The sequence below is a fragment of the Schistocerca serialis genome, chromosome 8, assembly GCF_023864345.2.
Source record: "Schistocerca serialis cubense isolate TAMUIC-IGC-003099 chromosome 8, iqSchSeri2.2, whole genome shotgun sequence".
NCBI classification, from domain to species: domain Eukaryota; kingdom Metazoa; phylum Arthropoda; class Insecta; order Orthoptera; family Acrididae; genus Schistocerca; species Schistocerca serialis.
Window position 1 is genome coordinate 478,873,465 of NC_064645.1, and position 26,673 is coordinate 478,900,137.

Here is a 26,673-nt window from a genome sequence, read left to right on the forward strand (position 1 = left end):
AGTGAGATAAGTCCCTACATCCTTACATTTGTCCTCTAGCCATCCCTGCTTAGCCATTTTGCACTTCCTGTCGATCTCATTTTTGAGACGTTTGTATCCCTTTTTGCCTGCTTCATTTACTGCATTTTTATATTTGGTCCTTTCATCAATTAAATTCAATATTTTTTCTGTTACCCAAGGATTTCTACCAGCCCTCGTCTTTTTACCTACTTGATCCTCTGCTGCCTTCACTTCTTCATCCCTCAAAGCTACCCATTCTTCTTCTACCGTATTTCTTTCCCCCATTCCTGTCAATTGCTCCCTTATACTCTCCCTGAAACTCTGTACAACCTCTGGTTCTTTCAGTTTATCCAGGTCCCATCTCCTTAAATTCCCACCTTTTTGCAGTTTCTTCAGTTTTAATCTACAGGTCATAACCAATAGATTGTGGTCAGAGTCCACATCTGCCCCTGGAAATGTCTTACAATTTAAAACCTGGTTCCTAAATCTCTGTCTTACCATTATATAATCTATCTGATACCTTTTAGTATCTCCAGGGTTCTTCCATGTATACAACCTTCTTTCATGATTCTTAAACCAAGTGTTAGCTATGATTATGTTGTGCTCTGTGCAAAATTCTACCAGGCGGCTTCCTCTTTCATTTCTTAGCCCCAATCCATATTCACCGACTATGTTTCCTTCTCTCCCTTTTCCTACACTCGAATTCCAGTCACTCATGACTATTAAATTTTCGTCTCCCTTCACTATCTGAATAATTTCTTTTGTTTCATCATATATTTCTTTAATTTCTTCGTCACCTGCAGAGCCAGTTGGCATATAAACTTGTACTACTGTAGTAGGTGTGGGGTTCGTATCTATCTTGGCCACAATAATGCGTTCACTATGCTGTTTGTAGTAGCTTACCCGCATTCCTATTTTCCTATTCATTATTAAACCTACTCCTGCATTACCGCTATTTGATTTTGTGTTTATAACCCTGTAGTCACATGACCAGAAGTCTTGTTCCTCCTGCCACCGAACTTCACTAATTCCCACTATATCTGACTTCAACCTATCCATTTCCCTTTTTAAATTTTCTAACCTACCTGCCCGATTAAGGGATCTGACATTCCACGCTCCGATCCGTAGAACACCAGTTTTCTTTCTCCTGATAACTACATCCTCCTGAGTTGTCCCCGACCGGAGATCCGAATGGGGGACTATTTTACCTCCGGAATATTTTACCCAAGAGGACGCCATCATCATTTAATCATACAGTAAAGCGGCATGCCCTCGGGAAAAATTACGGCTGTAGTTTCCCCTTGCTTTCAGCCGTTCGCGGTACCAGCACAGCAAGGCCGTTTTGACTATTGTTACAAGGCCAGATCAGTCAATCATCCAGACTGTTGCCCTTGCAACTACTGAAAAGGCTGCTGCCCCTCTTCAGGAACCACACGTTTGTCTGGCCTCTCAACAGATACCCCGCCGTTGTGGTTGCACCTACGGTACGGCTATCTGTATCGCTGAGGCACGCAAGCCTCCCCACCAACGGCAAGGTCCATGGTTCATGGGGGAGGGAGGGGGGGGGAATATTGTTCAAAAATGTTCAAATGTGTGTGAAATCTTATGGGACTTAACTGCTTAGGTCATCAGTCCCTAAGCTTACACACTACTTAACCTAATTTATCCAAAGGACAAACACACACACCCATGCCCAAGGGAGGACTGGAACCTCCGCCAGGACCATATTAGCTGGTAATGATCCACTATGTGCATCAGGAGCGCGACAGAAAATGAGTGTCCTGGAGGCGCAGAGATCAGCCTTCTATGAGAAGTATGTATTCACTTCAGGAAATGGACACAGCCGATATTCAAAAAATGTTCAAAATAAACCATTATTATATTCTACTGAATGTTAACCGGTGGCCTAGAAACGACGGGGGGGGGGGGGGGGCTCTATCCCCGCCGCAGCAGCAGTGGTCCAAAACCCCACGACGACTACCGCAGTCCACTTCAGCCCTCCGCCGCCCCACGCCGAACCACTCTTTCAGGGTTACTGGGCGGTTCGGCCCCAGGTGGACCCCCCCCAGGGAACGTCTCACACCAGACGAGTGTAACCGCTATATTTGCGTGGCGGAGAAATAGTGGTGTACGCGTACATGGAGAACTTGTTTGCGCAGCAATCGCCGACAAAACAAACCATTAACTTGCATCATGAACACCGAATGAAAATGCCGGTCAGAATGATCACAAAGGATCTCACCATCAAAATCGAAGGTGAACTCCTTGGGATTTACAAATCGTGCAGGACGGCAGCTAGATATCCACTCTTCAAGAATGCTTATAGAATCATATTGGTGTAACAGGGTGATGAGAACTGACGGAATGTGATGCGTGCAGCCGAATGCGAAACAGTCTGTCATGGATCTTGGATGTTATCGTGAAACTGTCTGTCTTCTAAGTCGTAGCTGCAGAGAGTGCCAAAATACGTTTTATAGGCACTGAAGAAAAAACCGCCATCCAGAGATTGACTTTGTTCAGTGGTTCCATGTGGTTTGAATTGCAATGAGACACACTTTTCAGCGGGAACAGTTTTCTTTAAGGGAGTACAGTTTTTATATGGATATCCTGCATGTACGTAATTATGTTTGGATGTTTGGTGCCTAATACTTGGACAACGACTGTCCTTTACTACGTTTCACTGGAGACGGTGTTTGTGGCTCACTGTCTTTCAAGGATGATGACTTAGATGGCTTGGACCTGTTTCAGCGTCACTTTTACTTGTTACGCACGCTTCGTCATTGTGTTCCGCAAAGTCGAGCGTACGAGTATACACACCACACATTCCACTGACTTGTCTTACAGAAACGCTAATATTTCATCGGCCACTTCTTTCCCACTCGGCGGAAATCCTTGGGTTCCTTCCTCACGAAATATCAATTTCGGCAACTGTTAATGTAGGTATAATCCAATGTTTGCTTCGTTTATCGTTGCCATTGCTCTACTTAGCATCAGCACCACTAGCACTGTAGTGCTGTTGTGACTTACTCGTCGACTAAGAAGTTCAACTACGCTCCATAGTTTCATGCTGTGCGCAACACTACATCCCTCCAGTCCCTCCCGCTGTTGCTATGAGCAGCCAATTTCGTGGTTTCATGGTGGACAATATGTGGGGCATCGAATGCTGTGAACATAATAGCACTTTTGTGCCCTTGGACTCAAGGTGTTCCTTATGAAACTGGGCAGTGCAGCTGGTACCGGTCACCCTACAACGAGTCTGCAGATGACGCTCGTAGCCGGAGCCACTGAAAGCGTGGCTCAGCATGGTTGCATCATTGGATCCGCTTGGTGGGCGTGCGACTTCTATCAGCGTCTGTCGGAAATGTGCGTTTCTGTTGACAACTATGAGATGGTGCTGAGGGTGGTATCGATCACGATACCGACAAATAGTGTGTCTGATCGGGACTCTAACCCAGAACCTTGTCTTTCACGGCCAGTGCTCTTATCATCTGAGGTATCCACGCAGCTTTAAGGCTGGTAACAACCTTTAGCCCATAAACTACGTTATTCCTTCGCAGTTACCTTTTCTCAAGTAGTACTGATTCACTAAGACTTGCAACAGTGCTTCTGTGGAGTTTGGAAGTTATGAGAGGACTGTTCACAGAAGTGATCTGCCAGGTTTGGTCAAGAGTTGCGTCTGCACAGCTCAGTAAGAGCATTACCAGAGAAAGACAAAGTTTCCAGGTTCAAGTCCTGGTCTGACACAGTGATTTAATCAGAAATTAAGTTTTGGTACACCACACATTCCCCTGCAGAGTGGAAAAGAAGTCATGCCAAATCCGAACGGACGGCCACAAATGATATTCATACATAATTTTTTCTCTAAAATAAAGCAAAACAGAGTGACTCACCACGAAGAAACTATCTGAATGGGAAGGTTCAAAATGGCTCTGAGCTCTATGGGACTTCTGAGGTCATCAGTCCCCTAGAACTTAGAACTACTTAAACCTAACTAACCACACATTCCCCTGCAGAGTGGAAAAGAAGTCATGCCAAATCCGAACGGACGGCCACAAATGATATTCATACATAATTTTTTCTCTAAAATAAAGCAAAACAGAGTGACTCACCACGAAGAAACTATCTGAATGGGAAGGTTCAAAATGGCTCTGAGCTCTATGGGACTTCTGAGGTCATCAGTCCCCTAGAACTTAGAACTACTTAAACCTAACTAACCTAAGGACATCACACACATCCATGCCCGACGCAGGATTCGAACCTGCGACCGTAGCGGTCACGCGGGTCCAGACCGAAGCGCCTAGAACCGCTCGGCCACTCCGGCCGGCAATGGGAAGGAAACTGGCAGATATGATGTACATTTAATGGTCTTACAGAAGACAATTGAAGGGGTCCTGCTATGAAAAGAAATGGAACTCCAAACCACTACTACTGGCGAGGCGCCTCCACACGCGTTCTCAATGGTCATCGGGGCTCATTTCGAAGCAGGACTAATCACTGGAGAAAATTCGACTCCAGTCAACGAGATTGCAGACCGAAGACTTGTGTGAAGACGTCCTGGACGATGGTGGCATACCAAGCTGATTGCGCGCTCCATACAGCCCGACAACCAGGAGTGATGGTCTAAGGATCCATTTCTCTTCACTTTAGGACCCATTTGATTGTCATCTACGGCACCCTTATAGCACTGCAGTACGTCGACGATACTCTACTTTCCATTTTGTTGCCATTAATGGCAAGACATTCTGGACTTATATTTCAGTAAAATATCGCTCACCGGCACACGACTAGAGTTGCTACTGCTTGTCTTTGTGCCTGGAAAACCCTACCTTGGCCGGCAAGGTCGCCGGGACTTTCCACAATCGAGAGCGTGCTGAGATTATGGGCAGGGCCCTCCAACCAGCTCGGGATTCTGACGATCTAACACGCCAATTGGACATAACTTGGCACGATGTCCCTCTGGATAACGTCAAACAACGCTATCAATCAACGCCAAGCCGAATAACTGCTCACTTGAGGACCGGAGGTGGTTCAGCGCGTTATCAACTTGCTCAAATTGTGAAGTTCTTTCTCTCGAATAAATAATCCATTTTTTCCGAAATTGTAATCATTTGTTTGGCTGTACGTGTACACCACATCTACCGAAATTCGTTCCATTCGGGTAATTCCTTCGTGGTGTGTCGTTTGTTTGTATTACCATGCAACACGCTCGCATAGACGCGCGCGTTAACGCGCTCCTTCTGGGATTAGGGGAGCCATGCCCGATTCCAGATCGAATCCGCGAGAATAACTGCGAGGGCCAGTTTGACAACCAGACTGGATGTCGTTTTTAGGCTGTTTCCCTCATCTGAACAGCTGAATACGAAACAGGTATCCACCTTTCATCTCAGTTACGAGAGTATTAAACATTTAGAGAAACGTACAAACATTTTCATATGGGATAACGCAAGACGCAGACATTTGGGATAGACAGACTGGAAGTGGAAGCAAAGGGTTAGTGACAGGAAGATCACCCGTTGACGCTTTACCACTAACACTGCCGAATGCTTTAATTATCATGTCGACGCCGCGCCCAAAGATACGGAAGAACGGCCAGCAAAAAGAAAAATATCGTATTACCATACAACAACACTCCAAAGTATCTTTTGTTTACTTTGAATATCTTACCTTCCTACTACCTATGGTATATTTAGAAGAAAAACTTCCAAAGTGAAACTATGCAACAATTTATTGCGAAGGCTAACAGGGGATTTAAGGGGAGACAATACAATCACTCAGATAAAAACAGAATTTCCTTGGTTTTCATCTGCTAAAGCAACTCCCGCCTCAGAGAAATTCTACTCTCTCTCTCTCTCTCTCTCTCTCTCTCTCTCTCTCTCTCTCTGTCTGTCTGTCTGTCTCTCTCTCTCTCTCTCTCTCTCACACACACACACACACACACACACACACACACACACACACACATACTCACACACGAGTCTCTTAATAGTAAATTGGTCATTCGCTTCCTGCTTATTAAATGCATTATACACGTCTGTAAATTTCTCCTTGCTAATGTAATATGCATCCCCAAGTTAAAAATAACCCTTGGAAATGCGACCCATGATATCATTAATGGAATAGGCATATTATTTTCTCCATTTTATTTAATGCGTGTGATATAAACATACTAACAGTTCCAGAATAAAGAAGTAGGTGTATTTGTAAAGGTTACTACAACTAAATTAGCCACTGTCCAAAACAGATAAATAGTGAATGAATAAAAAGAATTATAATACTCCTGTAAGTGGATTACTGTAGCTGCTCAATCTAATCATGCTGACTGCAGAGCAACCACATTGATAGAAAACCTAAACGTTTGACATTTGTGTTAAAAATTTCCTTTTGTTTGTTTTACCAGCTGTCTATTTTTTTCTAATTTTTACTGTACCTAAGCTATATGAGTGTATGATTCTCCAAAAGCATCAACGAATGTTCCCATTTATTAATGGATACATTCATCTGGGTCAGCATCTTCCATACCGTTCGTGAGTACGTTCAACTTGGTCAAAATATGCACTCTGCATTTGTTACTCTTCTTACTGTGCCTGTTTTCAGTGGCTCCTGGAGCCAAGCAGCATCACATTAATTAGATTGGTAAGCAAGCTCTCGGCCGATTGCTGACAAGAATGCAGAAGAACCAATCTCTTCTCATGCATGATATAGTCCTGTAAGGTTCGGTAGTCCGAACGGAACCTCGTCAACCGTCCTGGAGAACCACCATTAACTTGTTAGCAACTGCCGTCTATCCCATGGCTGTTTGCAAACCGAAGTGGTTATTTTCACCCGAGTGAAGCTTCTTGTGTGTCGAAGGCTCAATCTTCAATACTCCTGCGTTTCAAAATTCCTAGAAAACCCAGCATCATTACATCTGGGACAAGAGGAACTACTCTTATGCTCAACGTCTTTATGATGAAAAGAACAGAAAATGAACATTTTTTAACTAGCACATTATTTGCGAAATAAGGACAGATGATTTCTCTTCTAGAACATCTGAGGCAAACGGCTAAGTTCACAAAGTAAACATGAGACTTTTTTATAGTGTGACAAATCAGGGTGTGAATAAGGAAAGGAGATAATTGCTTAAGTGTAATGAACTTACCTCCACAATTCGTAGAGCTTTCTAGCCACCGCAGAAGAGTGTATACGGACAATATGAAAGTAACATCAGAAGTCCCTATTTTAGTGAGAACTGAAGAACCGAAGCACACCCACAGTTCTGTGTCCGGTAATCAATGCTGAAACTGGTAATTGTCTTCATATTCATGCTGTGAGTAGGTTTTGTCATGTTTATGACAACAGTAGAAGAATCTGCACATCAAAAAAATTAGAATAGAATATGTTGAAGTTAAAGTGTGCAAAAATTGATACAACTGACTACAAAAATGATAAACAAACAATTTAAATATCGCGCAGTAATACAGTCGAGAGGTTGCCCCCAAGCGATGTGGTACCATGGTGCAGTTACAAGAAAAGAACCGAAGGGTACACTCACAAACAGAGACTAGACGTGGCGAGAATAGAAGCCATAAAATCAGTAAATCGTTATTAAGTAACAGTGATATGTGAGAAAGTACTTGCAAGGCAAATCCAAGAACCCAAGTGAGTGTTTTAAGACCGTGATCTGGAGTCGTTGTCCGAAAAGAACCTTTGTAATTTCGTAAGTGGTTTACAGTGGCATCGACATTTGTATCGAATTATCATTAGTTGTGTTGGTGATGGGTGAGGAGGGATGAGTCCTAGTCTATTAATATGCTTCTCATTTTGTACACATCAAATGACAAATGAATAAATAAATAAATAAAAAATAATGGCACACGTGATTTAAGCAATGCACATAACAACTGGTGCCTAAAGAGATGTACAACCACACATGGAACAGCAACATTGGAAATCGTACGTAGCATAAACGATAATTTAATCTCAGGAAACTTGTGCTACAGAAGTTGTTCCTGATCTTAAAAAAAAAAAAAAAAAAAAAAGAAAAAAAAGGAAAAGTAAGTAAACGTAACATAGTAACATATATTTGTAACCACTACATAATGCGTATTATATATATAAAAACAAACATGTGTTACAACGTACTGAAGATGCTTCATAAATAAAAGAAGCGAATCGCGTGTAGAAAAAAACAAAGTGCCTTTCATTTAGTTGCAAAAGCGGAACGTACCTCTATGGAAATAATAAATCCTAGAAGTAATTGTTAAAAGTACCCCAAACTTTTGTCTATTTACACGTAAAAGATACGTTCTTGTAAAATCGAATAAGTCTTTCGAAAATATTTAACTCTGTAGACGTATCTCGCCAGTCCAAAAAGGTTGAGACGGGACTGATAAAAAAAGAAAAATTAAGACGATTTTTGTAATGTTTCAGATGTTCTACGCAGTCTCACCGTTCTTGGGTACAATGCACAGAACTTTCATACAACCTTGTGAAGCTGATTTTGTTCAACTCGTGCGTCACATTAGCTTCAATGTCTTTTACGTCGTCAACAATGTCAATGTTTGCATTATTTCGTTCTGTGATAGGTTCCTACTGATAACGCGAAATCTCGTCCGCTTTTTGCATTTCAATCAAGCTGCGGCGGTCCACGTGTTGCTGATATTTTCGGGAGTCAAGGTGTGCGTGAGAAGCTTTGCACATCTTTTCCTCTTCTTCAAAACATACGGGAGAGTGTGTTGACCATTTGACTTAGAGACGTTGCTCCATTGCAGTTTGTGACAGAACAATGTTGGCACATTACGGCGGCACGACCAGTACTTAATACTGTCTGCTCACAACAGCCTAATCGAATGCGCTTTTGTCGTCTTCTGTTGTTAGTTCAAGCTGTCTTCGTATTTACTGAGCTACTGTCGTTTGTACGCCAGGAATAAAATCAGTGCCCGAACGTTTTGGGCGCACAAGAGTAACCCAAATTTCCGTCTTCATTCCAGTACAAAATTAGTCTTGCGAAAGAGGAACAATATGTCTGAAAGACCCCGTACCATGCGTGTAACGCCCTCGCCGTTGACTCGACGTTAAATCTGAAGCCCTCTGCATAAGATTCATGTGTTTCTGTGTTGGATTTTCCGTTTATCTGAAGGAACTCGTCACTTCGAAATCCTCCTAAGTATAACAGCTCAGCCATCACGCACACTCTCATATCTAACAGAAACATCGGGGCAGAAGTGATGGTAAACACGGCTTGACTCAGTTCAGTCTCACGCTCTGCCGGAAGAGAACAAACTCTGGCGCAACCCCGTATCAGCACTGCACCCGGGGCCACGCAGTGGAAGTAAAATCGCTGGTCTGAGCTATCTTGACGTCTCACGTAGATAATGAAGACTTTCTTTCACCCTGCATAAGTTTCACACTTTTAAACGAATTGGCACTGCTTCCCGCTTCGTTACTAGGTTCATGAGTGGGTATGGTATTCCTTTTATTTGTTTTGCCGACTCTGTCTTGCATCTAGGCCCTACTAGACAAGGAAAATGAGTGCAATATTTCAAAAAACTAAATTTAAAATGAGAATTTTCTTGGAATACTGGTTATATCAGTTTTTACATGCACTTAGCTGAATGGCCGAAATCGTAAAGAATCAAAGTCTACCCAAAACACGTAATTTGGAAGAGAACGTAATTTTTTTCTCATACCATTCAGATTTACTTCTTCTTTTGTTATAGGCCAGGCAAGAATCACATGTAAGTCACAAAATTAGCTTCACACATCCTCCAGTGTTCTTTCGTCTATTCACTTTTTCCTTATCTCTCTTGCGCTCATCCTTTTCTTTTCTGTCTTTTTCAAATTTTTTTATCTTGGAAATCACCCCAATTGTTAATTTTGAGCCGGCGGCTGTGACCGAGCGGTTATAGGTGCTTCAGTCCGGAACCGCGCTGCTGCTACGGTCGTAGGTTCGAATCCGGCCTCGGGCATGGTTCAAATGGTTCAAATGGCTCTGAGCACTATGGGACTTAACTTCTGAGGTCATCAGTCCCCTAGAACTTAGAACTACTTAAACCTAACTAATCTAAGGACATCACACACATCCATGCCCGCGGCAGGATTCGAACCTGCGACCGTAGCGGTCGCGCCGTTCCAGACTGTAGCGCCTAGAACCGCTCGGCCACTCCGGCCGGCGCCTCTGGCATGGATGTGTGTGATGTCCTTACGTTAGTTAGGTTTAAGTAGTTCTAAGTCTAGGGGACTAATGACCTCAGATGTTAGGTCCCATTGTGCTTAGAGCCATTTGAACCACTTTTTCGTTAATTTTGTTTCTCTGTTTATTTCTATCTGAAATTCCGTTCTTGTTTATGACAGTCCTGTTAGGTTTGCCTTTTAATATTTCATACACTGTACAATTTTTCTTGTCAGTCTGCTCGGACTGATTCTTGTGATCTACCCATAGAACATTAGTCTACGCCGGCCGGAGTGTCCGTGCGGTTCTAGGCGCTGTAGTCCGGAACCGCGAGACTGCTACGGTCGCAGGTTCGAATCCTGCCTCGGGCATGGATGTGTGTGATGTCCTTAGGTTAGTTAGGTTTAAGTAGTTCTAACTTCTAGGGGACTGATAACCTTAGAAGTTAAGTCCCATAGTGCTCAGAGCCATTTGAACCATTAGCCTTCTTTCCTAATTTCATCTCTACCTTTCTTGCGCGACTGAATGTTTATGTGTTACTTCTTAGTTTAAATGTTTCTGTCATCGCCCTAATTTCACAATAGTAGTTTCGTTTCCCTTGATTTATTAATTTTCTTTCCTTTATTCTAAAATTAGTGTTTCTGACGCATATGTCTATTTTGGCAAAATTGCTGCCGTGTACCGAAATTTTAGCACTTCTAGAGAATGATTTTTTTTTTAAATTATAAACATCTTACGTTAGGTCCTTGTTTCGTATTCTTGCTACGATGGCCTCTTTTTCCTCTCCGTTGGTTCTGATGACTTCTCCTCTATACTTAGTTTGTTCTTCTGGTATTACCATACTCTATACTATATTCTGATGGTGGAGCCTTGTTCGTCTTTACCTTTGTTTCTTTTTTAATTCAAGAACTTTAAATGGAGGAAATGTTACATTCCTGTTAAACCATCGTAAATTGCACTGCTCCAAATTTATTTGAAGGAAGTGGTAATTTGCAGGTTATGCATTAGTTAATTACATTTATTAGATCTCCAGTGGTATGTGACATACCAAATTAAATACAAAATCTCCTGTGTTATACCCTACTGTAATCCTAAATTTTACGAGGGCTTAGTAATCTACAGTTAAAGAATATTTGCAGTCCGGCTCTTCATCCTATTCTATTTGATTTCTGCTACCTTTTTACTGCCTGCTAGATTTGGTAAATCCTCTATAAATACTTAACAGTCCACTATCCCGTTTGCAGGAAATCTGTATTCTGATTTGTAATGCGCCAAACCATCTTCAGCCCGAAAAAAGCACATCACTTATTTGTATCGTCTCAACTTATTATCGATTTTATGTGCTAGAAGAATGAAGAGATTTAATTGTTTATGTAGTTTTCTTAAATTATTGTGTTGAGATGTTGTAGATATGCGGCTCTTGATGGTCGAGAAAAGCTGTGTCCTGTCAAGTCAGTGATTTTGCAACGCCCTGCCGATTGCTGAATCGCGGTGTGTGGCAAAGACAACAACTACGATGCAGCTGGGCACTACGAATGTTTGCGTGCGACGGCTATGAAGAAACACTTATTGTTAAAGAGGGAATTGGCGTAATATGTTTGTTCGCAGACAATGGTTCTTGGCTTGTCCTCATGGAGGTTTAGTAGAAGTATAGGAATATTGTTCGATTAGTGAGCCTCGAGAGACATTATCTCAAGAGCGTGATGAATTGGCTCACACGTACAATACGTGAATTAGTGTGCAATGGGGATACAGCTCAAAAGTGGTCAAAGCAATTCTAAGTCGTTTGGAAACGTATTTTGAGAAGATTATCGGCTAGTGTAGAAAATGATTATTTCGCCGATTTTGGTAGGGTGTAGACGCGCCAAATATAGGTATTTATTGAAGTGAACCATTTATTAGACAACATGTTAATTCTCTCTAAAAGGGATCATCGAATGCTGTGTTTTGAGTTTTAAATATTAGTGTGTCTCGGAGATCAACGCCCGAAATGGCTGAGCTTTGTCTGATTATTTGAAGTTCATACAGCTGAAAATTGGCGGTGACACTCAGGCTTTTTGTTTATTGGTTTGTTTTTTTGTAACGTTTCCTCTTAGTGGTATTTTGAATAGAGAACCAGCACTCGTAAAATAAAACGCTGACTTGAACCCTAAATGATTTAATTGCAGGAGATAAAGAAAACGGTTTTATATTGAAAAAGTTTGTCCTCTACCCCCAAACTATCACAAGAAAAAATAAACAAAGACTTATTTGAAAGCAGACTATTATCTGGAATATATCTTTTCGGAATAAAGTAAATCCAAAGGCCAATAAAGTAAAAGACTGGAATACTGGTAAAAGCAAAGGTCAAAGAAGACTTGTAACGAAAAGAAATTTGATTAATCTTTAGAAAGAGAAAGCACGTTTTACGTGTTACGGAAAAGTAATTAATTATAAATGAAAAGTTATTCCATTTAATTCTGATAGGTTGAGATTAACGAAATAGTTTATTATGATAATATTTCAATAGAGTGAAGGATATTGTTGTAGCAAGACGTTATCATTGACTGACAACGAGACGTAAACAATATAAAATTATATCTTTGCTATGTGGGCGTATTCTGCGACTCAGGTAAAAATGTCTATTGTTCACACTGATTAAATGGGTGTATATGCGATTATTCGTTGAAGTTTTAAAAGATAATTAGCTACAAGACGCAACGGATTTATATGACGTATTCCTCAGTTAGATATGAAAGCTATCACTGACCTCACTACACCACGAAAAGTGTTACTGTGTCCATCCTTTCACACATAGTGTTGCCGTAGTGAGCTGTAGCGTGAAATATAGCTTGAGAAGCTGAATATCAAATCTTACGTGACGTCCTTGTGTTAGTACAAACGATTACATGAAGTCACACGGCTTAAGTTGTTGTATGTAGGCAAGATCTGCTCAGGACAATTTATTGTAGCATTACAAAAATGAGCTACATTGGCGGACGTTGCTTTTCACCTACATATTGCAGTGCTGTTAGAGCCTGTTCATACAGAATATCTGTACGTGTTAGTGGTATCTAATGGGAAACGCAGTACATAGTTGGCCTTAGTTGTATTTAAAGGGTGGCGCAGTTCAGCTTCTAAGGTCAGCTTCATCCAATTTCTTCTTCCATTCTTTGATCACTAGTGAAATTGCACAGTTAAACAAGCTGGTGATAGCCCACAGCCTTAACTAACTCTTGCTCTAATCTCAAATGAGCCTACTATTTCTCCGAATTCATTCTTCATTAAACATATAATTACAAAGTTATAATAATGTGGAAAAAAAATTTCTTTCAGAATAACAACATACTAATTTGTAAGAAAGAGGCACAAAAAGAAACTAAATGGGCTTCAGTATTTTTTCGGCACTGTACAGCATTCTCACAAGCAAACGATTCTTTATACACAGCCATGTGGGCAGAATTAAACGAGTGGTAAAGGCGTACAGTTCATTATCTTTCTTTTTTTGCTAGAATGCCCAAGACTAAATTCCAGAACTCTGCGTAGAGTGTCATAGACAGACGGTACGTGATTCATGAGAATTCTAAAAGAGTATCTCAGAGAATTTTAGAATAGTATCTCACCTTAGAAACAATAGTATTCTTAGCAAATTACAGTTTGTGTTTAAGAAGGGCTGCTCTACAGAGAATGCTATTTAGACATTCACTCACCAGATTTTACAAGCATTAAATAATAAAATTAATAAGACATTTAACTGTGTCATTCACAGCATTCTCCTAGAAAAACTGAAGTTTTATTGGATTGATGTTGCAGCTAATCAATAGATAATGTCATAAATAACCAAAAGAATGCAGAAAGTAGTACTTAGTAATTCAAGGAATATAGTCCAGTGACATTATTTGGAAATCACGTATCGGCTTCCCCAAGATTCAATCCTAGGTCCAATAGCTGGAACGCCCCTTAGAAACATTATGAATCACAGTGCTGGAAAAGCTCTTACGTTATTTGATACAGAAACAGCTGAGTAACACTGAACTTACTCAGACAGTTTTCTCTTTATTTATTCTGATCATCACTGAACTGACACATAATATTTTTAGCTCAACGCAGTCTGACTTTCAATAATCCCTACAAGAGTATGGCCCTGACTAACAATAGCCCCTACCTTTCATGAATCACTTACCTCGCAAAAATCTTCGTTACTCGAACTGCTGCAATACAGCGAGCGCCAATATTGCCAGCCAAATAAAAGACTCTAACTACTGAAGGCACTAACTACTGATAGGCATAGTTTGCAAATGAAAGATTTTGATAGAGAACAAACAATGTATTTACCTTAATAGCGTTCAAAAGTCTATATATATCGTCCGCTCAAAACTCTGGCATCTCTCTCCCCATATCCACCAATGCTGGCGACTCACCTCCAACTGCCCAAAGCTACACGCTGTTCGCATCCAACTGCCCAACACTACACTAGCGAATAATCCAACAATGCCAACTAGCCACAGACTGCACACAGCACAGTCAGTGATTTCATACAGAGTGCTACGTGGCGTTACCAACATAAAAACCTAAACAGCCTACTTATATAGTCCGACAATGGCAACCAGCCACAGACTGCATACAACACTGTCAGTGATTTTTATACGGAGCGCTATGTAGCGTTGTTGTTGTTGTTGTGGTCTTCAGTCCTGAGACTGGTTTGATGCAGCTCTCCATGCTACTCTATCCTGTGCAAGCTTCTTCGTCTCCCAGTACCTACTGCAACCTACATCCTTCTGAATCTCCTTGGTGTATTCATCTCTTGGACTCCCTCTACGATTTTTACCCTCCACGCTGCTCTCCAATGCTAAATTAATGATCCCTTGATGCCTCAGAACATGTCCTACCAATCGATCCCTTCTTCTAGTCAGGTTGTGCCACAAACTCCTCTTCCACCCAATTCTATTCAATACCTCCTCATTAGTTACGTGATCTACCCATCTAATCTTCAGCATTCTTCTGTAGCACCACATTTCGAAAGCTTCTATTCTCTTCTTCTCCAAACTATTTATCGCCCATGTTTCACTTCCATACATGGCTACACTACATGCAAATACTTTCAGAAATGACTTCCTGACACTTAAATCTATACTCGATGTTAACAAATTTATCTTCTTCAGAAACGCTTTCCTTGCTATTGCCAGTCTACATTTTATATCCTCTCTACTTCGACCATCATCTGTTATTTTGCTTCCCAAATAGCAAAACTCCTTTACTACTTTAAGTGTCTCATTTCCTAATCTAATACCCTCAGCGTCACCCGACTTTATTCGACTACATTCCATTTTCCTCGTTTTACTTTTGTTGACGTTCATCCTATATCCTCCTTTCAAGACGCTATCCATTCCGTTCAACTGCTCTTCCAAGACCTTTACTGTCTCTGACAGAATTACAATATCATCGGCGAACCTCAAAGTTTTTTATTTCTTCTCCATGGATTTTAGTACCTACTCCGAATTTTTCTTTTGTTTCCTTCACTGCTTGCTCAATATACAGATTGAATAACATCGGGGAGAGGCTACAACCCTGTCTCACTCCCTTCCCAACCACTGCTTCCCTTTCATGCCCCTCAACTCTTATAACTGCCATTTGGTTTCTGTACAGATTGTAAATAGTCTTTCGCTCTCTTTATTTCACCCTGCCACCTTCAGAATCTGAAAGAGAGTATTCCAGTCAACATTGTCAAAAGCTTTCTCTAAGTCCATAAATGCTGGAAACGTAGGTTTGCCTTTCCCTAATCTAGCTTCCAAGCTAAGTCGTAGGGTCGGTATTGCCTCACGTGTTCCAATATTTCTACGGAATCCAAACTGATATTCCCCGAGGTCGGCTTCTACTAGTTTTTCCATTCGTCTGTAAAGAATTGGCGTTAGTATTTTGCAGCCGTGACTTATTAAACTGATAGTTCGGTAATTTTCACATCTGTCAACGCCTGCTTTCTTTGGGTTTGGAATTATTATATTCTTCTTGAAGTCTGAGGGTATTTAGCCTGTCTCATACATTTTGCTCACCAGATGGTAGAGTTTTGTCAGGACTGGCTCTCCCAAGGCTGTCAGTAGTTCTAATGGAATGGTATCTACTCCTGGGGCCTTCTTTCGAATCAAGTCTTTCAGTGCTCTGTCAAACTCTTCACGCAGTATCATATCTCCCATTTCATCTTCATCTACATCCTCTTCCATTTCCATAATATTGTCCTCAAGTACATCGTCGTTGTATAGACCCTCTATATATTCCGTCCACCTTTCGGCTTTCCATTCTTTGCTTAGAACTGGGTTTCCATCTGAGCTCTTGACATTCATACAAGTGGATCTCTTTTCTCCAAAGGTCTCTTTAATTTTCCTGTTGGCAGTATCTATCTTACCCTAGTGAGATAAGCCTCTCCATCCTTACGTTTGTTCTCTAGCCATCCCTGCTTAGCCATTTTGCACTTCTTGTCGATCTCATTTTTAGACGTTTGTGTTCCCTTTTGCCTGCTTCATTTACTGCGTTTTTATATTTTCTCCTTTCATCAATTAAATTCAATATTTCTTCTGCTATCCAAGGATTTCTACTAGCTCTCGTCTTTCTACCCACTTGATCCTCTGCTGCTTTCACTACTTCATCCCTCAGAGCAACCCATTCTTCTTCTACTGTATTTGTTTCCCCCATTCCTGTCAAATGTTCCCTTATGCTCTCCCTGAAACCCTGTACAACCTCTGGTTCTTTCAGTTTATCCAGGTCCCATCTCCTTAAATTCCCACCTTTTTGCAGTTTCTTCAGTTTTAATCTACAGTTCATGACCAATAGATTGTGGTCAGAGTCCACATCTGACCTTGGAAATGTCTTACAGTTTAAAACCTGGTTCCTAAATTTCTGTCTTACCATTATATAGTCTGTATGAAACCTTCTAGTATCTCCAGGATTCTTCCATGTAGAGATAGGTAACATTTATTCAGTAGTTTTTACCTCAAAAGCTTCCTCTTCACATGCTTGTGTATCAGACGTGCGACTAAACTAGTTGACGCTCTTGGTAGACTGCGGTTGACCAGTCAGCTTATTACAATTCGTAGGAAAAATATAACGTAAGCTATTGAAAAGCGACCGGTACAAAGTATCTCACGGACGCCTTAATTTCATTTAAAGAAATAAGCAACGAGAGAACGCCATTAGCGTTTGGTCGTTCGCCGTCCATCAATTCGTCACCAATATCTCGTATTTGAAGCCTGAAAAAAAATTCTAAGACCATAATGAATATTATTTACACGAGAAGGATCCGGAGAGAAGATAGAACTGAAATAACTCACACGGCAATATGTGAGAAATTAAAGTAATTATTGAACTAACTTGCCATACGTAGCGAAACTTGCATGTTGCTTACAAAACATTAGAAAAGAAAGTGAGGCAGCAATACTACAACATGAAACTTCCTAGCAGACTAGAACTCGGGACCTTCGCCTTTCGCGGGCAAGTGCTCTACCGGTAGAGCACTTGCCCGCAAAAGGCGAAGGTCCCGAGTTCGAATCTCGGTCCGGCATACCGTTTTAATTTGCCAGGTAGTTTCATATCAACGCACGCTCCGCTGTAGAGTGAAAATTTCATTCTGGAATTCTACAAGATATTTCTTTAGAAGGTTCACGTAGATTAAACACTAACATGACACCATAAAATGTTACAGGTATATCTTTTCTCCATCGGGATGAAGACTGTAAAAGAATTACCATTAAAATACAAAACGAATTTCAGCTGACATTGAAAGTAATATTTTAACCGGCGTTTCGCATGGAGCTGATAGTAAAAACAACGAAAATTATCGTGACAGACATCACCGCCCACTGGGTTCCTTGACTGCTCACACGTTTTCGAAAAACACCCCGAACTAAGGCAGCAGCAAAAGTGTTGCTGCTGTGTCAGGTGAATCTAGAGAACATCTTTCGACGTCTAATCATCACTGCCGAGCGCTGGAGAGGATCCCTATGACAACTAACACCGCAAGTGGGACTGCCATGGCGTGGCACGAATAGCATTTGTTCTTAAGGCTCAAATCAACACAGAAGTGTACTATCGAAATCTCCTGACGACGTTACAGGAGTGTGTCAAGACGAAACTTCGTGGGAAGTTGTCCAAGCTGTTTTTGCACCACGACAACGGTGCTTTTTTCTACACGTTACACAGTCACACGTACAATTTCTTTGTGCTGTTACATTTTACTTCAGACCCCCCTCCCGGATACTCCTTACACGGCACCCAGAAACTTCTTCCTCTAGCCTAGGATGAAGAAACCGTTGAATGGCACTCATCTGCAGAATGAGATGAGGTGATTTTCGAGGTGGATCGTGTACATTGTTCTACAACGGAAATTGACCGCGAAGGGATCCAACGTTGAGAAAATTGCACCGCTTTGTCTGTAGACGAGGACTAAGAGCCTGATGGTCGAAGCTTCGTTAATCACACCTGGTTAAAACTTTACGGGCACGTCTCATAGTGTCGTAATCCGGCCACCTGTGAGCCCGCAGCTGACGACGGCAATAGTCTTTGGCGCTGAGGATCTCATTAATTGTGGCAAATTACGCTGCTCCCAACTCCAAATACCATGCGCAATTGCCCCACAGACTAACACACAATACGCTGTATGCCTCTGACCTTACCGAGGGGCAATGTAGGTCATCTCGAATAATTGCGCAGTAATCATTTCTTTGCGGCTTCATATGGTGACGAACGTTTAAGTGTTTGTTTTTAACTGAACTTAACACTCTCTCACATTTATCATCTTCCTTTGCAGTCGCATAGAAACGTCGCCTTTTAAAAATTATGAATGACTGAACTGGTAAACCTCTTACGTTATTTGATTTTCAAACAGCTGAGCAAAACTGAACGTACTCAGACATTTCTCTCTTTACTTATTCTGATTATCACTAAACTGACACACAATATTTTTAGCGCAACGCAATCTGAGTTTCAATAATCCCTACAAAAGAATGGCCCTGACTAATAATAACCTATACCTTTCATGAATCACTTACCTCAAAATAATCTTCGTTACTCGAACTACTGCAATACAGCGAGCGCCAGTACTGCCAGCTAAATAAAAGATTCTAACTACTGAAGGCACTAACTACTGATAAGCATAGTTAGCAAATGAAAAATTTTGATAGAGAACAAACAATATATATATATATATATATATATATATATATATATATATATATATATATATATATATATATATATCAGTCCATGATATCCAATATTACAAATTTACTCTTTCTGATGGACACACGTCCAGATCGGCCGCTCTCAATCTGTCGATTCATGACATCCATCTTTACAAATTTCCTTTTTCTGGCGGACATAGGTCCAGATCGTTCGCTTATAGTAACCTCTCAAAACTCTGGCATCTCTCTCTCTCCACATCCACCACTGCTGGCGGCTCACCTCCAACTGCCCAACGCTACGCGCTGTTCACATCCAACTGCCCAACACTACACAAGCGAATACACCAACAATGAGTCCAACCAGCCACAGACTGCACACAGCACAGTCAGTGATTTTCATACAGAGCGCTACGTGGCGTTACAAACATAAAAACCTAAACAGCCTACTTACAACATAAGCACGGTTTTTGAAACCCAGATCAACGTGGTTTTAGCTGCGAACCCGTTTCTTGATTAATTGCGAGCATGTTAATTTTAAGTTCATTGCTTTTTATTTCTTCGGTCTATGAAACTGTGACGAAGGACTTGTGGTAATTCGGTGGGCTTCTGACGTGAGTTAAACTTTTCAGCATCAACCTCACGACTTATCATATTCCACTGTAGTTAAAATCTTATATATGATTATACATTGATGAGCCAAAACATATTTATTTTCTGATTAATAGTTTTTTCTCCATCTCTGGAATGAAATACATCACTGAGTCTGCCTATCGGAGATACGATAGTTTGTTGGTAGGTTTATGGAGGCATGGGGCATTAGATGTCTACACACAGATCATGTAATTCGCTTGAATAACGGTCCGACGATTTGCATACGCGGTGACGACGCTCGATAGCGACCCAGATGGGTTCCGTAGGATTTACGCCAGGCAAATTTGGTCACCGAGACATCTACGTCAGTTCACTATAATGCTCCTCAAACCATTGACACGGAAAATTGTACTGCTGAAAGATGACACCGCCGTCGGGGAAGACATCAAGTATGAAAGGATGCAGGTGGTTCGTAGCAATCAGCGTGTCTTCGATTACTACCACAGGTCCCATGCAAGCGCAGGAGACTGTCTTCCATAGCATAATACTGCTCCCACCAGCCTGCGTTCGTGGCGCGCTACAAGTTTCGATCCGCCATTCACCTTGATGACGACGTTTGTGGAGACGGCCGTCAACCTAGTGTAGAAGAAAAATGATTCTCCCGAGCAGCCGACAGGTTTCCGTTGATGGACAGTCAAATTACCATGGTCCCATACCCACTGCAGTCACAATCGACGATGTCATTGTGTCGACATTTGAACACGTAGGGGTGGTCAGCTGCGGAGCTCCATGTTCGACGATGTACGGTGAACGGTGTGCTCACAAGGGAACCTCCCCATCGCACCCCCCTCAGATTAAGTTATAAGTTGGTACAGTGGATAGGCCTTGATAAACTGAACACAGATTAATTGAGAAAACAGGAAGAAGTTGTGTGGAACTGTGAAAAAATAAGCAAAATATACAAACTGAGTAGTCCATAAGCCACATATGCAACATCATGGACAGTGTGAGCTCGGGAGCGTCGTGGTCCCGTGGTACCGTGAGCAGCTGCAGAACGTGAGGTCCTTGGTTCAAGTCCTCCCTCGAGTGAAAATCTTACTTTCTTTATTTTTGCATAGTTATTATCTGTCCGTTCGTTCATTGACGTCTCTGTTCACTGTAATAAGTTTAGTGTCTGTGTTTTGCGACCGCATCGCAAAACCGTGCGATTAGTAGACGAAAGGACGTGCCTCTCCAATGGGAACCGAAAATATTTGATCGCAAGGTCATAGGTCAACCGATTCCTCCACAGGAAAACACATCTGATATATTCTATACGACACTGGTGACGGCATGTGCGTCACATGACAGGAATATATTGTCGACTCACCTAACTTGTACACTTGGCGAATGGGTAAAAAGATTCTTCTACCTTGTCCGATTTAGGTTTTCTTGTGGGTGTGATAATCACTCCCATAAAAGTGATGAAAACATAAGAGTTTGTCACATAAACTGAAAATAAAAAATTAAACTTTTCACTCGATGGAAGATTTGAACCAAGGACCTTTCGTTCCGCAGCTTCTCACGTTTCCACGAGACCACGGCACTCCTGAGTTCTGTGTGTCCTTGATGTTGCTTATCTTCCTATGAACTACTCAGTCTGTATATTTTGCTTATTTTTTCGCAGTTCCACACAACTTATTCCTGTTTTCTCAGTTGATCTGTGTTCAGTTTTTCAAGGCCTATCCACTGTGCCAACTTATAACTAAATCTGAGGGGGGGTGCAATGGGGAGGTTCCCTTGTCAGAAACATTTGTGCGTGCACCAGCACTGTACTCTTTCGGTAGAGACGCCACAGCTCGCCATCCAGCCTGCTGTACAAAGCAGCGTGCCGGCCGGAGTGGCCGAGCATTTCTAGGCGCTACAGATTGGAACCGCGCGACCGCTACGGTCACAGGTTCGAATCCTGCCTCGGGCATGGATGTGTGTGATGTCGTTAGGTTAGTTAGGTTTAAGCAGTTCTAAGTCTAGGGGACTGATGACCTCAGAAGTTAAGTCCCCTAGTGCTCAGAGCCATTTGAACCATTTTTACAGAGCAGACAAGTCTCCGAACCGCACATTCTGTGAAGAGGCTGGCTCTGAGCACTATGGGACTCAACTGCTGAGGTCATTAGTCCCCTAGAACTTAGAACTAGTTAAAGCTAACTAACCTAAGGACATCACAAACATCCATGCCCGAGGCAGGATTCGAACCTGCGACCGTAGGGGTCTTGCGGTTCCAGACTGCAGCGCCTTTAACCGCACGGCCACTTCGGCCGGCTCTGTGAAGAGGCGTGGGCGTCCAGCATTTAGAGCCTAGTGGTAGTTTCTCTGGCCTTCTACCGCTTCCCGTACGTGCTCACGGCAGGAGCACGTGAACATTCGATCAACTTCGCAGTTTTGGAGATACTCGTTCACAGTCTCAGCATAATAATAATCTGATCTTTGTCAGAGTCATCTATCTCAATGAATTTCCCCATTTGCAACCCACATCTTCGCTAGGGTGATCCCCCGTTTGTTGTTGCTCCGCTTACATACTTTTGAAAGGCGTTACGTGCCCGCAACGCCACCAGGCGGCATCCAACGTCGCGGCGGGCAGTGGTCATGATGTTTTGGTCCATTACTGTGTACCTACATCTACATAAATGCTCTGCAAATCACTGTGGAGTTCGCGGCAGAATGTACGCAGTATGCATTCATACATACATTAATACTTGTTACATAGATCGTGAATACGATATTTCGTAATGATGTGGAACGTGTAACTTTAACACAAGTTTTATTTACACAAAATAAGTAGGCCTACTACCTAATATCTAAAAATTCATCTATTGAGTAGAAGGAGTTGCCATTCAGAAATGCTATTTGGCATATGACCAGGGATTTTTGTTCCAGCATAATTCATCTCTTTCTTTGCCAAAGTCAGATTTAACCCAGAATAGTGAAGAAAAAAATGGCTCTAAGCACTATGAGACTTAACATCTGAGGTCATCAGTCCCCTAGACTTAGAACTACTTAAACCTAACTAACCTAAGGACATCATACACAACCATGCCCGAGGCAGGATTCGAACCTGTGACCATAGCAGCAGCACGGTTCCGGACTAAAGCGCATAGAACCGCTCGGCCACAGCGGCTGGCAATAGTAAAGATCATCCTTTCTTCCAGTGTTGTAACTATGCACATCGCTGTTATTTCTAAAATGGGATAGGTTATTAATAACAAATTTCGTAAGTGAATCTATGTATTGCGAAGGTACTGTGAATATCCCGAGTTCCTTAATTAAATGTCTGCAAGGTGATCTTGGGTGGGATCCATCTATTATTTTGATTACACGTCTTTGTGCAATGAATACTTTTTCTCTTAATGATGAATTAACCCAAAATATGATGCCATATGAAAACAGTGAATGAAAATAGGCATAGTAGGCTAATTTACTGATATGTTTATCAGAAAATTTGCAACAACCCTAATAGCATAAGTATCTGAACCTAACCGTTTGAGCAGATCATCGATAATTTTTTTTCCAATTCAATTTCTCATCAATCCACACACCCAGAAATTTTGAATATTCTACCTTAGACTTCTGCTCATGGTCTATATTTATCAATGGTGTTATACCGTTTACTGTACAGAATTATATATACTGCTCATAGTCTATATTTATCGATGGTGTTATACCGTTTACTGTACAGAATTATATATACTGTGTTTTTTCAAAATGTAGTGACAATCCATTTGGAGGGAACGAATTAATACTTTTCTGAACGACGTTATTTACAATCTCCTTAGCTGATTCTTGTTAGTTCGGTGTAATTACTACAATTGTATCATCAGCAAAAAGAACTAGTTTTGCATCTTCACTAATATAGAGTGGCAAGTCATTAACATATATTAAGAACAATAAGGGACCGAAGACCGAATCCTGTCGGACACCATTCTTGATATCCTCCCAGTTAGAGGACTCTGCTGATTTTTGCAGACTGTCTGGATTGTTAATTTCAACCTTCTACAATCTTCAGTTAAATATGAATTCAATCATTTGTGCACACTTCCACTCATACCACAACAATTAAGCTTATCTACAAGAATTTCATGAATTACACAATCAAATGCCTTTGAGAGATCACAAAATATCCCAGTGAGTGACGTTCGGTTATTCAGTGCATTTAATATTCGATCAGTGAAAACTTATATACCATTTTCTGTTGAAAAGTCTTTCTGAAAACCAAACTGACATTTTGTTGTTACTTCATTTTTACAAATATGTGATGCTACCCTTGAATACATCACTTTTTCAAGAATTTTGGATAAAGCTGTCAGAAGTGTGATTGAGTGGTAGTTATTAGCATCAGACCAGTGGCTTAACAATAGCGAATTGTTTCTTTAGTTTCATTCATGTGTGGAAAACTGTTGATGAAATGCATATGTGGGTGCTGTAACTACGCACATCTTGGTTTCGCCACACCCAGGGGAGCAATACGTATGTATCTGGAAAATTTAACTGCATTTTCCTTTTATCAGTGGTTCCTGCAACTTTTGAAGTCTTTCGCAGGATAATTAACGCTTGTATTCGAGAGTCAAATATTTCAGGTTTTTCTACTTTTCTGTGATACGTCCTGCATCCCCCCCTCACTAACTCCCCTCCCCCCCCCCCCCTTTCCGTGTCAGAGAAGCCTGTGACCATTCCTGCTGCCTTCTTTCTACACATTCCATATCCCGTGTGAGTCCTAGTTTCTATGAGTCACAAACTGAGGTGAGACGACCAAGTCGGACGTACAAGTAGTCTCCTTTGTAGACTTTTCCAGAATTTAGCCAAGGAACCCTAGTCTGAAACCTGCCTGCGACTGAGTCCCTGCGATCGTTCCATATCATTTCCCTACGAACTGTTGCACGCAGGTATTCGTGTGACTTATTGCAACCGCGACTAACTGAATTGCTGTCACGTGATACTTCTTTTCTGCTAGTTATGAAGCGCATAATTTTAGATTTCTAAAGATTTAAAACAAGATGTCAATCTTTGCAGCGCTTTGAAATCTTATTTGTATCTGTCCGAACATTTTGAGGTGGCAGGAGAATGTCGGTTGGTATGGTCCGGCGGGTAATATGGACCACTTAGTTTTGCCGCAAAACATATATACACTACTGGCCATTAAAACTGCTACACCAAGAAGAAATGCAGATGATAAACGGGAATTCATTGGACAAATATATTATACTAGAACTGACATGTGATTACATTTTCACGCAATTTGGGTGCATAGATCCTGAGAAATCAGTACCCAGAACAACCAACACTGGCCGTAATAACGGCCTTGATACGCCTAGACATTGAGTCAAGTAGAGCTTGGATGGCGTGTACAGCTACAGCTGCCCATGCAGCTTCAACACGATACCACAGTTCATCAGGAGTAGTGACTGACGTACTGTGACGAGCCAGTTGCTCAGTCACTATTGATCAGAACTTTTCAATTGGTCCGAGATCTGGAGAATGTGCTGGCCAGGGCAACAGTCGAACATTTTCTGTATCCAGAAAGGCCAGTACAGGACCTGCAACACGCGGTCGTGCATTGTCCTACTGAAATGTAGGGTTTCGCAGGGATCGAATGAAGGGTAGAACCACGGGTCGTAACACATCTGAAATGTAACGTCCTCTGTTCAAAGTGCCATCAGTGCGAACAAGAGGTGACCGAGGCGTGTGACCAATGGCACACCATACCATCACGCCGGGTGATACGCCAGTATGGCGATGACGAATACACGCTTCCAATGCGTGTTCACCACGATGTCGCCAAACACAGATGCGACCATCATGATGCTGTAAACAGAACCTGGATTCATCCGATAAAATGACGTTTTGCCATTCGTGCACCCAGGTTCGTCGTTGAGTACACCATCGCAGGCGCTCCTGTCTGTGATGCAGCGTCAAGGGTAACCACAGCCATGGTCTCTGACCTGATAGCCCATGGTGCTGCAAACGTCGTCGAACTGTTCGTGCAGGTGGTTGTTGTCTTGCAAACGTCCCCATCTGTTGACTCAGCGATCGAGACGTGGCTGCACGATCCGTTACAGCCATGCGGATAAGATGCCTGTCATCTCGACTGGTAGTGATACGAGGCCGTTGGGATCCAGCACGGCGTTCCGTAATACTCTCCTGAACCAACCGATTCCATATTCTGCTAACAGTCATTGGATCTCGGCCAACGCGAGCAGCAATGTCGTGATACGATAAACCGCAATCGTGATAGGCTACAATACGGCCTTAATAAAAGTCGGAAACGTGACGGTACGCATTTCTCCTCCTTACACGAGGAATCACAACAACGTTTCACTAGGCAACGTCGGTCAACTGCAGTTTGTGTATGGGAAATCGGTTGGAAACGTTCCTAATATCAGCACGTTGTAGGTGTCTCCACCGGCGCCAACCCTGTGTGAATGGTCTGAAAAGCTAATCATTTGCATATGGCAGCATCTTCTTCCTGTCGGTTATATTTCACGTCTGTAGCACTTCATCTTCGTGGTGTAGCAATTTTAATGGCCAGTAGTGTATATGCTAAGCTTGTTTTAAATCTGTCCTGTGATTTAGGAGGAAAAGTGCAGCCTACATAGGTATATACAGTGAGTTTTATTAACACATAGATACACTGAGACGACAAAGGTCATGGGATATGAATATGCGCATATAGAGATGGCAGTCGTATTGCGTAGTCGAGGTATAAAAGGGCAGCGAGTTGGCGGAGCAGTCATTTCTACTCAGGTGATACAT